The sequence below is a fragment of the Giraffa tippelskirchi genome, chromosome 14 (assembly GCF_054371585.1).
Source record: "Giraffa tippelskirchi isolate mGirTip1 chromosome 14, T2T-mGirTip1v1.2.pri, whole genome shotgun sequence".
Lineage (NCBI taxonomy): Eukaryota > Metazoa > Chordata > Mammalia > Artiodactyla > Giraffidae > Giraffa > Giraffa tippelskirchi.
Genome location: NC_137288.1, coordinates 8,200,926 through 8,213,799, shown reverse-complemented (window position 1 = coordinate 8,213,799; position 12,874 = coordinate 8,200,926). Strand labels below are relative to the sequence as shown.

Below are 12,874 nucleotides of genomic sequence, written 5' to 3'. Positions count from 1 at the left end.
CCCAGTGCAGGCTCCAGGTGAGCGTGCCCACGGAGGCATCAGCCCCACCGGGGGAGAAGAGGAGGCGGGGAAGGCCTGCTGCAGAGACACCGCCTAGGATACACCCGCCGGCCCAGTCTGAGGCTGCCACGGAGCTCAGCACACCCGGCTCCGACCCAGAGTCCCGAGAACCCCGGCCTCTGAGGCAGCAGGAGGACCTGGAGCCCAGCACGCCAGAGCACAGAGGTGAGGACGCTGGGGCTGCTGCACGGGAGTGTGTGGGGACGGGGTGCTGAGCTACACAGGGACGAGTCCCCGAAAGCTGCTGCTGGGCCTGCAGCAAGCACTGGCCTCACACCCCCCGCCCCCCGTCTTGCACACTTCAGTCCCAAAAGACATCCGACGCTGGGTATTCTTTGGGAATCTCTTGGAAGCTTTCTGTCCCGGGATACGCACATGCCAAGGCTGGCCTGTGGGCAAACTTTGCTTCTCCCCCAGCTCTAGCACTGACCTCCAACTGGAACCAGGCTCCACTTCCCAGACCTGTCCCTACAGAGGTGGTGGCTCCAGGTGCAGGACCCAGGGATCCACCGAGGGCAGATGGAGAACCGAGACTTGCCCTCGCAGAGACACCAGGCCAGCTGGGTACTGGCCAGCACACCGGGCAGATCGGATCTCCGTGCCTGCAGGACCCCCAGCCCCAGGCACTGATGTCCCACCCCCTCAGCCAGAACCTCCACCTCCACGTGCACCTGTACCTGCTCGGGCTCTGGCAGGAGAACCCGAGGCAGAGGAGGAGTCACCGCCTCGGCAGGGAGAGCCTGCCCTGGCTCCCGCGCAACACCCAGACGCCCACGATGACTCACCCACCCCTGCAGGGAGAACGAGCCCCCGCTCTGGACAGACACCCAGAGCCCTTGCCGGAAACACCACGTCCAGGGGAGCGGTCGGCTCTGCAGCCTCCATCCCTGTCTGCTCACCGTGGACGCCGGCAACTCGGTCTGCCCCCAGGGGACATGGAGTTCCTTTCCCCTGAACTGCTTTGCATTTGGTTTGTTTCCACCTTTCTGGTGATGTTTTCTTTTTTGTATGGTTTCCTGTATTTTTGTTGGTTAAGTTGGGATTCGTAAACTTTTTCATCATTGTTGCAATTTGGGAACACTGTTGTGTAACTCTGGTGATACTGTGTTACCATCACCACTTGGTAGTTTCAGACCCGTTTGATCTTTATGCCCCACCCCCCAACAAAGCCTGGATTCAAGGCAAGCATGCCCTGTTCATCCCTTCCCCCGATCCTGAACACAATTTCATCTTTTCTTTGTGCATTCCTTCCTATATTCTTGGTGTCCCCAATCAATGACTCTCCGTGAAATGACTGAAGCAGTGTTTTTCGGACTCTCCACCTACTGTAAGACTCCATTGGAGAGTTCTCATTTTTATGTCATTTGAACTAGCCTTTGATATCTGAAAGGACGGTGTACGTCCTTTCAAGATACCATGTGCCAAACGAAGCCCTTTTGGCCACTGCCATCATTATCTCCAGGCAGGCATTGCTGTTTGAAGGGTGACATCTCAGCCAGAAGGCAGAGGCTGAGCTCGTCTTGTTGCACCAGCTCCCAAAAGAAGCCAAGAAAGGGAGCTGGAACAACAAGCCACCCCAACGCCCAGGAAAGCGTTCTTCATGACAGAAGGCTAGAAAATGACCCAACATCCTTGTGGCCCAGAACCCCTCTAGAAAATCACTGTTCCATAAAAAAGAGAAACACATGGGAAGTTCCAAGGAGAGGCAATGCCCATGGCCAGTGTACTTTAGAGACGGCCTGAGCGCTCCGGGGAAGACACGCACCGACGGAACCCCTTGGGAAACAGCAGGGATTCTCCTCACCGTCGTAAGGGTTTCCTCTGGGGACAACCTGCCCTGGGCACCACATGAGGGAGCAGACCGGCTTCTCTTCCTCTGCCCCCACACCATTCACTCATGAAGGCAGCTCAGGTGTTCTCATGCCCTGCCTGCCTGCCTGCCTGGCTCATCCGTGAGCTGTGACCACCTCCAGGGCAGGACTCCACCTTCTCCTCTCTGTGTACCGTGCATCTGCACACAGTGGGCTTTCAGAACCTTAGACTTGAGCCATTCCCACTCAAGCCAGAACCCTCCCCAGGAAGGAAAACAGCTGTGGAGTCATTTTGGCCCCAGCACTGGTTCCGAAACCCTGGCGGCTCCTACAGCCTCTACGGCGTGAAGAGGGAGGTCCCTTTTGACAGAGCTTTCCGGCTCTCAGATCTAAGCTGTTGTTTCACTGTCAGCTGTGTCTCTTCCGTTGCAGCCAGGTGGGCCACGCTGCTCCAAAGGAGCTCACAAGCTGAGTTTCAAGGGAGGACAGGGATGGCTACAACGTGCTGCAAACTGAGTGAGGGTCCCCACAATCCTCAGCAAAGGTCTGTGGTGTGCAAGTGGGGAGTAGAGGGCCCCCAAGTTCCAAAGGAAGGGAGGTACTCGGGAGCTAAAGCCCTTGGCTGCTGTGGTAGCAGCTGCAGATGGCAGCTCGTCCACAGTGCACTTCGAATGAGGTCATATGAGCGGGACTCTGGAAATGGCTCCGAAATCGGGAGAAAGGGGTCAGGGTATGTGGGAAGCCGGCGGGGGTGGGGGGTGGATGAAGGAAGGTGTCCCTCCTCTCTCCAGTGCAATTTGGTTTGGTGAGTCTCAAAGCTACCAGATGGCACTTCCCAAGTCAGGCCCCCACAGGAATCAGGGTGGGCTGCGTGCCTCGGCCCCTGCCACAGGGACAAGCCACACCAGTGGCCTCCCTGAGCTCCAATGGCCGGATCTGGGGGTTCTGTCTGGGTGCACACCTCCTTGCTGTGGCCAAGTTCCCCCCTTCTCTGAGCACCAGCTTCATCCTCTCGAATGAGGACATCGAATGCTACCTTGGCACGTTACTCTCTTCATCCTGTGAAGACTCATTAGGCTTATCCTACAATTACTAGCTGGCCCGAAGAGATATCTCCTGAATCCAGATTAAGCTGGAGTCTCCCAGGCTCATCTGGCATGTCTTCCCTGAAGTCTGCCAAAACCCACACCATTGCATTTCCAGGGACTCCCCTTAGCCAGCTGGGCAGAAAACCCAGCATGCTTCAAACAAGCTGACAGACAAGCGGGAGAGGACTCACGGGCAGAAGGTTTCCCTCAGGTCTCGGGTGGAGCTCTGGGACCACAGCAGCAACGGGCCATCCCAGCCCCTGGGCTCAGCAGCGCCCTCATTCTCAGGCCGGCGGCTCTGCCCTGAGGGGAGCGGGAAGGTCACCAACTGCCGCAGGCGGACCTCACGCCCCTCCCACTGCTGGAGCCTGACCTCCCCCGGCCCCACCCCTTCCCCTACCCCAGCAGGACGACAGCTCGTCTTCCCCTGGCTTCCAACGTCAGGCCCGGCCCTGGGCCCCGATTGGGCACTGCCCCAGCCCGGAGCCAATCACAGTGGCCAGGGAGGTGGAACGCACCGATTGGCCAGGGCCAGGTCATGTGACCATACTCCCCAGGAAACTCAAATATTACCAAGGTTCCCTAAGAAACCAATGAACAAAATTATCCAGTAAAGGCAAACCGTACTTTTTAATGAGGCCAATGTCACAGAAAAAAAACAAAAAAAAAGCTTCACCATGAACTGCTCAAGGAAGCTAGTAAATAAACTTTCAGAAAAGTTTAGTAGTTTTTTTTTTTTTTAATAGGGTGACGGAGAGCTATACCTTTCCCGTCTATGTGAATTTAGGTTTAAACTAGATTTCCCTTGGCTGTTATATAAGACAAAAAAACCCACATCACCCCCTTTCACTCACCCCCACCCCCCAAAAGTGTTTTAATGTATTGAATTTTTCTGTCCTCAGTTGTGTCTGATTCACGGCAACCCACGAACTCTACACAGCCAGGCTCTTCCGTCCATGGAATTCAGGGCAATTTTTTCTGTCCCAGTCAATGCCCACCCTGGGTGATCCAAAGGCAAGGGCTCAGAGGCCCCTGAGAGACTAACTCCTTTCAGCTGAGCACAGAGCTGGCTCCTCACTGGGATGCCTGTGGCCTGGGGCTCCCTGAGGGGAGAGCAGCACTCGCCCCACCGTGTGGTCACTGCTGGAAGTGCAGGCTGCTCCTCACTCCCCCTTGACAGTGTCCCTGACGGCAGAACAGTGTGAATCGAATCAAGGTGGTAATGCAAACTCCAATGCAACCAAACTCCCCACAAGGTCTCCAAAACCACTCAGGAACAGGGAATTGGAAACTGCAGGGGATGACATGAATGGAGATGGAGACTTGACACCTTACACCGAGTTCACTTCCACTTATCCCTAGACAAACTTTCCGTGAAAACTTGTCACCAATCTAGAAGAACAATGAGCAGAAACCGGACACGTGCTTTGAGTCTTCACACACAAAACTAAAAGGCAGTCCACAAAAAAACCCAGAGAATACAGTGGACTTGGCAAAATCAAAGATATCTACTGTGGGAAAGACCTCATGACAAAAGCAAAAGACAGGTCATACATCGCCAGACGAATGAGTGGAAACACAAAGCTTATCAAGGATGTGTCTCCAAACAGACAAAGAACACCAACACAACAAGCCTGTGAAAACTAGGGAAAGGTCTGAAGGGACACCAGACTGAGGAAGACACACACAGAGGATCCCGGATGATGTCCAGCACTGAGGGCCTGAAGAAACAACAGTCTAGTTGCACCCCCTCAGGCCTGTGTGACCGTGGATGAGGCCTCTGTTTCCCGGTGGCTCTGAGAGATGGACAGAGAGGAAGGGGAAGAGAAGTCACTTGCATTTCTAATACTCACAGCAAAGTCTTCCAATGAGAAGGGAATTATCACCCCCACTGACAATGCCATGCACTGAAGTGATATCCACGAGTCCATCTAACCCAGAAGGGAAGGATGCACCTGTTCTCACAAAACGGCGAGAGATGGAAGAAGGAAGATCAAGCCCACACCAATCACTGGAGAGAGAAGCTGTGCTCAGGGCTTGAAAAATTCCTATTGGTAAAATGATGTCACAGCCCCACAAGGCAATCCACAGCTTCGATGCTATTCCTCCCAAAATGCCAAAGCATTTTCGCACCGAACAAAGAATTGCAAAAGGGGTTACGGAAACAGAAAAGAGCCTAAATTGTCAATACAATCCAACGAAAAGGCCCCGATACGGACATCCAAGGTTGTGTGAAAGGAAATTAGACGACCAAACTAGGATCCTCAGGAGAGTATCGGAGAAGGCAATGGCGACCCACTCCAGTACTCTTGCCTGGAAAATGCCCTGGACGGAGGAGCCTGGTAGGCTGCAGGCCATGGGGTCGCGCAGAGTCTGACACGACTGAAGTGACTTAGCAGCAGCAGCAGCAGCGGCAGGACAGTATGCTATTGGGAATACAGCAACACACACAGATCCAGATCGATGGAATAACGTTGAGGGTCCAGAAACAAACCCCAGCATCCATCGTCAACTCATCTCTGACACAGAAGGGGAGATTATCCAAATGGGAACAAGAAAGCCTCTTCAATCAATGTCCATGGGAAACCCAGACAGCTACATCTGAAGAACGCTATTGGTTTGGATCTCAGACCACCTCAATATTGGGGAAAAACCTCACCCTAAAGACTGATGTCATGAGATAGCTAGAAAGAAGCGTAGGTCAAAGGCTCCTTAACATCAGAGTCTCCTTGCCATTTGCTGGGCGGAGGTAGAAATGGGTCTCTTCAATTAAGGGAAAGAGGTACACGAAGTACACCAATGGGTTTCCATCCAATGGAACCTCTTCACAACAGAGAAGCTAAGCATTCACAAATGCAAAAGATAGGAAACGGAACACGAGAGACTCCTTCCAAGTGGTGTATCTGAGAAGGGGTTCATATGGAAAGAGACGAAGAATGCACAGCACTCAGATTCCAAGAAACACCACCACCACCCTTGACCCTTCCCCTATGACCAACTCCGACCTGAAGCCTTTCTCTCCCTCTAACCTATCCCTAAAACATAACCCTCATCTAATCATATACATGTGGAATTCCTAGCATCCATCCATTCACACACGAGAGAGAAAGAGGAAGACACAGAGGGAATTGAGAAAGGAAAAGAGAGGGACACAGCCAGAGAGAGACACGGAACCAAAGAGAGGAAAGGAGTCGATGGTCCAGACTTTTCCTCAATCTGTCTCGAAGGTAGAAGCAATGACAGCGCCCATCCACCCCAGAAGGGGGAAAAGGACGGAAGGTTTGCAGAGGAAAAGACAAGAACGCAGGGAGCCATTAGAAGCTCAGCCACCCGCAGAAGCCGAGCTGGGACACTTGAACAGAATCTCAATGGAAACAGGACCAGAAAGTTGGCTACTCTTTTCTACAAGAGAGGGAGACCTTCGAGTCTTCCTTTCTGTCCTTCAGCTTGGATGCGGGGTCTCAAAGCAGTCAGGAGGGGGAGTGCCTTTTCCTGGGTACCACGGCACATCCAGGCCTCGTTCTGCCCCATTCTGTGCTATGTCAGCCCTGGATGGAATCTTTCTTTCTGAAGTCTCAGCGCACGAGCTCCACGTGATATCGGCCCCAGGTGGAAAGGCATGGAGCTGCTCGTAGGCCGACAGACCTAGGAAGCAGATGGGAGAATGACCCCCACTCTGCAGATGGAGAGACTGGGGAAACCCTGAGGGGCATATGCTTGTCCAGGGCCACACCACTTATGAGAAGAAGGAGCCTGGTCTGAGAGCAGCAGGGCCCTCGGAGCTCAGGCCCTGGCTGCACCCAGGCCTCCCCAGGGCTGTGGGCTGGGCTGTGTGGGCGTCTCTGTGCCTGCACATGGCCTAAGGGGGGTGGTCGAGCAGTCAGAAACCCAGAGATTCCCTTGGGAAGTTTTGGGGAAGGGACCTCAGCACGAACCCCAGGCGATGATGTCACCTGCCGGCAACAGAACCCAACAGAACCCGCAACCCGGGTATCCAGGCCTCCAGAGCGGAGAGGAGCCCCCAGCCAGATCACTTGCTGCCAGGATGTTCTGCTGTTTGCCCATGCCCAGAGGCCGGGGCCTCAGGAGAGCTCACAGGCAGTGTGCGTGGGCACCCTGTCGACGTTGGCTCAGGACACCCCCGAGAGGCCTCTGGCCGTTTGCCCGGAGAAACAGAAAGGTAACACGGGGAGCCCCAGGCCGGGCCAGGCCACCTCGCCCATGCCACCCGGAAACACCGGGTCCTTTGCCTGTGTGTGTGGATGCGGGTTTCTCGGGGTGTGTCTCCCTCAAGGAAGCCCAGGCGGATGTGGGGTCAGAAGCCTGCGGACAAGTTGTGTCCACACCCCAGGGGAGAGCAGGCTGGGCCCGATGGGGAGTGTGCGGGCAGCGGCGGCCGCCCAGGCTGACCTCACACCCACAGGTGGGTCTCTTTCCTCCCGGGTGGGGATCTGAGCAGACACACGTCTCTGACCCTTCTGGGAAGAGAAGTTCGAGCAGGCAGAAGCAGCGGTTCCACTGGCCAGGCCCAGCTTGGAAAACTCCCAGCATGGCTGGCTGACGGTCACTGTCGTTGCAGAGCTTCCCACGTGATGAGGCCGAGGACGGGGACACCCCATCCACCTCCCGGAGGGAGGGGTCGGAGCACCACCCCCCCGCCCGTGAGGCCCAGTGCAGGCTCCAGGTGAGCGTGCCCACGGAGGCATCAGCCCCACCGGGGGAGAAGAGGAGGCGGGGAAGGCCTGCTGCAGAGACACCGCCTAGGATACACCCGCCGGCCCAGTCTGAGGCTGCCACGGAGCTCAGCACACCCGGCTCCGACCCAGAGTCCCGAGAACCCCGGCCTCTGAGGCAGCAGGAGGACCTGGAGCCCAGCACGCCAGAGCACAGAGGTGAGGACGCTGGGGCTGCTGCACGGGAGTGTGTGGGGACGGGGTGCTGAGCTACACAGGGACGAGTCCCCGAAAGCTGCTGCTGGGCCTGCAGCAAGCACTGGCCTCACACCCCCCGCCCCCCGTCTTGCACACTTCAGTCCCAAAAGACATCCGACGCTGGGTATTCTTTGGGAATCTCTTGGAAGCTTTCTGTCCCGGGATACGCACATGCCAAGGCTGGCCTGTGGGCAAACTTTGCTTCTCCCCCAGCTCTAGCACTGACCTCCAACTGGAACCAGGCTCCACTTCCCAGACCTGTCCCTACAGAGGTGGTGGCTCCAGGTGCAGGACCCAGGGATCCACCGAGGGCAGATGGAGAACCGAGACTTGCCCTCGCAGAGACACCAGGCCAGCTGGGTACTGGCCAGCACACCGGGCAGATCGGATCTCCGTGCCTGCAGGACCCCCAGCCCCAGGCACTGATGTCCCACCCCCTCAGCCAGAACCTCCACCTCCACGTGCACCTGTACCTGCTCGGGCTCTGGCAGGAGAACCCGAGGCAGAGGAGGAGTCACCGCCTCGGCAGGGAGAGCCTGCCCTGGCTCCCGCGCAACACCCAGACGCCCACGATGACTCACCCACCCCTGCAGGGAGAACGAGCCCCCGCTCTGGACAGACACCCAGAGCCCTTGCCGGAAACACCACGTCCAGGGGAGCGGTCGGCTCTGCAGCCTCCATCCCTGTCTGCTCACCGTGGACGCCGGCAACTCGGTCTGCCCCCAGGGGACATGGAGTTCCTTTCCCCTGAACTGCTTTGCATTTGGTTTGTTTCCACCTTTCTGGTGATGTTTTCTTTTTTGTATGGTTTCCTGTATTTTTGTTGGTTAAGTTGGGATTCGTAAACTTTTTCATCATTGTTGCAATTTGGGAACACTGTTGTGTAACTCTGGTGATACTGTGTTACCATCACCACTTGGTAGTTTCAGACCCGTTTGATCTTTATGCCCCACCCCCCAACAAAGCCTGGATTCAAGGCAAGCACGCCCTGTTCATCCCTTCCCCCGATCCTGAACACAATTTCATCTTTTCTTTGTGCATTCCTTCCTATATTCTTGGTGTCCCCAATCAATGACTCTCCGTGAAATGACTGAAGCAGTGTTTTTCGGACTCTCCACCTACTGTAAGACTCCATTGGAGAGTTCTCATTTTTATGTCATTTGAACTAGCCTTTGATATCTGAAAGGACGGTGTACGTCCTTTCAAGATACCATGTGCCAAACGAAGCCCTTTTGGCCACTGCCATCATTATCTCCAGGCAGGCATTGCTGTTTCAAGGGTGACATCTCAGCCAGAAGGCAGAGGCTGAGCTCGTCTTGTTGCACCAGCTCCCAAAAGAAGCCAAGAAAGGGAGCTGGAACAACAAACCACCCCAACGCCCAGGAAAGCGTTCTTCATGACAGAAGGCTAGAAAATGACCCAACATCCTTGTGGCCCAGAACCCCTCTAGAAAATCACTGTTCCATAAAAAAGAGAAACACATGGGAAGTTCCAAGGAGAGGCAATGCCCATGGCCAGTGTACTTTAGAGACGGCCTGAGCGCTCCGGGGAAGACACGCACCGACGGAACCCCTTGGGAAACAGCAGGGATTCTCCTCACCGTCGTAAGGGTTTCCTCTGGGGACAACCTGCCCTGGGCACCACATGAGGGAGCAGACCGGCTTCTCTTCCTCTGCCCCCACACCATTCACTCATGAAGGCAGCTCAGGTGTTCTCATGCCCTGCCTGCCTGCCTGCCTGGCTCATCCGTGAGCTGTGACCACCTCCAGGGCAGGACTCCACCTTCTCCTCTCTGTGTACCGTGCATCTGCACACAGTGGGCTTTCAGAACCTTAGACTTGAGCCATTCCCACTCAAGCCAGAACCCTCCCCAGGAAGGAAAACAGCTGTGGAGTCATTTTGGCCCCAGCACTGGTTCCGAAACCCTGGCGGCTCCTACAGCCTCTACGGCGTGAAGAGGGAGGTCCCTTTTGACAGAGCTTTCCGGCTCTCAGATCTAAGCTGTTGTTTCACTGTCAGCTGTGTCTCTTCCGTTGCAGCCAGGTGGGCCACGCTGCTCCAAAGGAGCTCACAAGCTGAGTTTCAAGGGAGGACAGGGATGGCTACAACGTGCTGCAAACTGAGTGAGGGTCCCCACAATCCTCAGCAAAGGTCTGTGGTGTGCAAGTGGGGAGTAGAGGGCCCCCAAGTTCCAAAGGAAGGGAGGTACTCGGGAGCTAAAGCCCTTGGCTGCTGTGGTAGCAGCTGCAGATGGCAGCTCGTCCACAGTGCACTTCGAATGAGGTCATATGAGCGGGACTCTGGAAATGGCTCCGAAATCGAGAGAAAGGGGTCAGGGTATGTGGGAAGCCGGCAGGGGTGGGGGGTGGATGAAGGAAGGTGTCCCTCCTCTCTCCAGTGCAATTTGGTTTGGTGAGTCTCAAAGCTACCAGATGGCACTTCCCAAGTCAGGCCCCCACAGGAATCAGGGTGGGCTGCGTGCCTCGGCCCCTGCCACAGGGACAAGCCACACCAGTGGCCTCCCTGAGCTCCAATGGCCGGATCTGGGGGTTCTGTCTGGGTGCACACCTCCTTGCTGTGGCCAAGTTCCCCCCTTCTCTGAGCACCAGCTTCATCCTCTCGAATGAGGACATCGAATGCTACCTTGGCACGTTACTCTCTTCATCCTGTGAAGACTCATTAGGCTTATCCTACAATTACTAGCTGGCCCGAAGAGATATCTCCTGAATCCAGATTAAGCTGGAGTCTCCCAGGCTCATCTGGCATGTCTTCCCTGAAGTCTGCCAAAACCCACACCATTGCATTTCCAGGGACTCCCCTTAGCCAGCTGGGCAGAAAACCCAGCATGCTTCAAACAAGCTGACAGACAAGCGGGAGAGGACTCACGGGCAGAAGGTTTCCCTCAGGTCTCGGGTGGAGCTCTGGGACCACAGCAGCAACGGGCCATCCCAGCCCCTGGGCTCAGCAGCGCCCTCATTCTCAGGCCGGCGGCTCTGCCCTGAGGGGAGCGGGAAGGTCACCAACTGCCGCAGGCGGACCTCACGCCCCTCCCACTGCTGGAGCCTGACCTCCCCCGGCCCCACCCCTTCCCCTACCCCAGCAGGACGACAGCTCGTCTTCCCCTGGCTTCCAACGTCAGGCCCGGCCCTGGGCCCCGATTGGGCACTGCCCCAGCCCGGAGCCAATCACAGTGGCCAGGGAGGTGGAACGCACCGATTGGCCAGGGCCAGGTCATGTGACCATACTCCCCAGGAAACTCAAATATTACCAAGGTTCCCTAAGAAACCAATGAACAAAATTATCCAGTAAAGGCAAACCGTACTTTTTAATGAGGCCAATGTCACAGAAAAAAAAAAAAAAAAAAAAAAGCTTCACCATGAACTGCTCAAGGAAGCTAGTAAATAAACTTTCAGAAAAGTTTAGTAGTTTTTTTTTTTTTTTTAATAGGGTGACGGAGAGCTATACCTTTCCCGTCTATGTGAATTTAGGTTTAAACTAGATTTCCCTTGGCTGTTATATAAGACAAAAAAACCCACATCACCCCCTTTCACTCACCCCCACCCCCCAAAAGTGTTTTAATGTATTGAATTTTTCTGTCCTCAGTTGTGTCTGATTCACGGCAACCCACGAACTCTACACAGCCAGGCTCTTCCGTCCATGGAATTCAGGGCAATTTTTTCTGTCCCAGTCAATGCCCACCCTGGGTGATCCAAAGGCAAGGGCTCAGAGGCCCCTGAGAGACTAACTCCTTTCAGCTGAGCACAGAGCTGGCTCCTCACTGGGATGCCTGTGGCCTGGGGCTCCCAGAGGGGAGAGCAGCACTCGCCCCACCGTGTGGTCACTGCTGGAAGTGCAGGCTGCTCCTCACTCCCCCTTGACAGTGTCCCTGACGGCAGAACAGTGTGAATCGAATCAAGGTGGTAATGCAAACTCCAATGCAACCAAACTCCCCACAAGGTCTCCAAAACCACTCAGGAACAGGGAATTGGAAACTGCAGGGGATGACATGAATGGAGATGGAGACTTGACACCTTACACCAAGTTCACTTCCACTTATCCCTAGACAAACTTTCCGTGAAAACTTGTCACCAATCTAGAAGAACAATGAGCAGAAACCGGACACGTGCTTTGAGTCTTCACACACAAAACTAAAAGGCAGTCCACAAAAAAACCCAGAGAATACAGTGGACTTGGCAAAATCAAAGATATCTACTGTGGGAAAGACCTCATGACAAAAGCAAAAGACAGGTCATACATCGCCAGACGAATGAGTGGAAACACAAAGCTTATCAAGGATGTGTCTCCAAACAGACAAAGAACACCAACACAACAAGCCTGTGAAAACTAGGGAAAGGTCTGAAGGGACACCAGACTGAGGAAGACACACACAGAGTATCCCGGATGATGTCCAGCACTGAGGTCCTGAAGAAACAACAGTCTAGTTGCACCCCCTCAGGCCTGTGTGACCGTGGATGAGGCCTCTGTTTCCCGGTGGCTCTGAGAGATGGACAGGGAGGAAGGGGAAGAGAAGTCACTTGCATTTCTAATACTCACAGCAAAGTCTTCCAATGAGAAGGGAATTATCACCCCCACTGACAATGCCATGCACTGAAGTGATATCCACGAGTCCATCTAACCCAGAAGGGAAGGATGCACCTGTTCTCACAAAACGGCGAGAGATGGAAGAAGGAAGATCAAGCCCACACCAATCACTGGAGAGAGAAGCTGTGCTCAGGGCTTGAAAAATTCCTATTGGTAAAATGATGTCACAGCCCCACAAGGCAATCCACAGCTTCGATGCTATTCCTCCCAAAATGCCAAAGCATTTTCGCACCGAACAAAGAATTGCAAAAGGGGTTACGGAAACAGAAAAGAGCCTAAATTGTCAATACAATCCGACGAAAAGGCCCCGATACGGACATCCAAGGTTGTGTGAAAGGAAATTAGACGACCAAACTAGGATCCTCAGGAGAGTATCGGAGAA

The 12,874-nt window shown here is 54.7% G+C and overlaps 1 long non-coding RNA gene across 2 annotated transcripts in view; it reads right to left on the bottom strand.

Annotated features, from left to right (window-relative positions):
* Positions 1-10,948, bottom strand: part of LOC145534171 (uncharacterized) — a 63,309-nt gene extending 52,361 nt beyond the window's left edge. The window contains exons 1-2 of one of the 2 annotated variants that reach the window (XR_014074304.1): positions 10,777-10,948; positions 3,151-3,262 (exon numbers count right to left, since the gene is read on the bottom strand). This is a non-coding gene — a long non-coding RNA (uncharacterized LOC145534171). Of the gene's footprint in view, positions 1-3,150; positions 3,293-10,776 lie in introns of those variants that run through there. The other variant, XR_014074305.1, reaches the window with a different exon arrangement.
* Between the last annotated feature and the right edge of the window lie 1,926 nt (positions 10,949-12,874).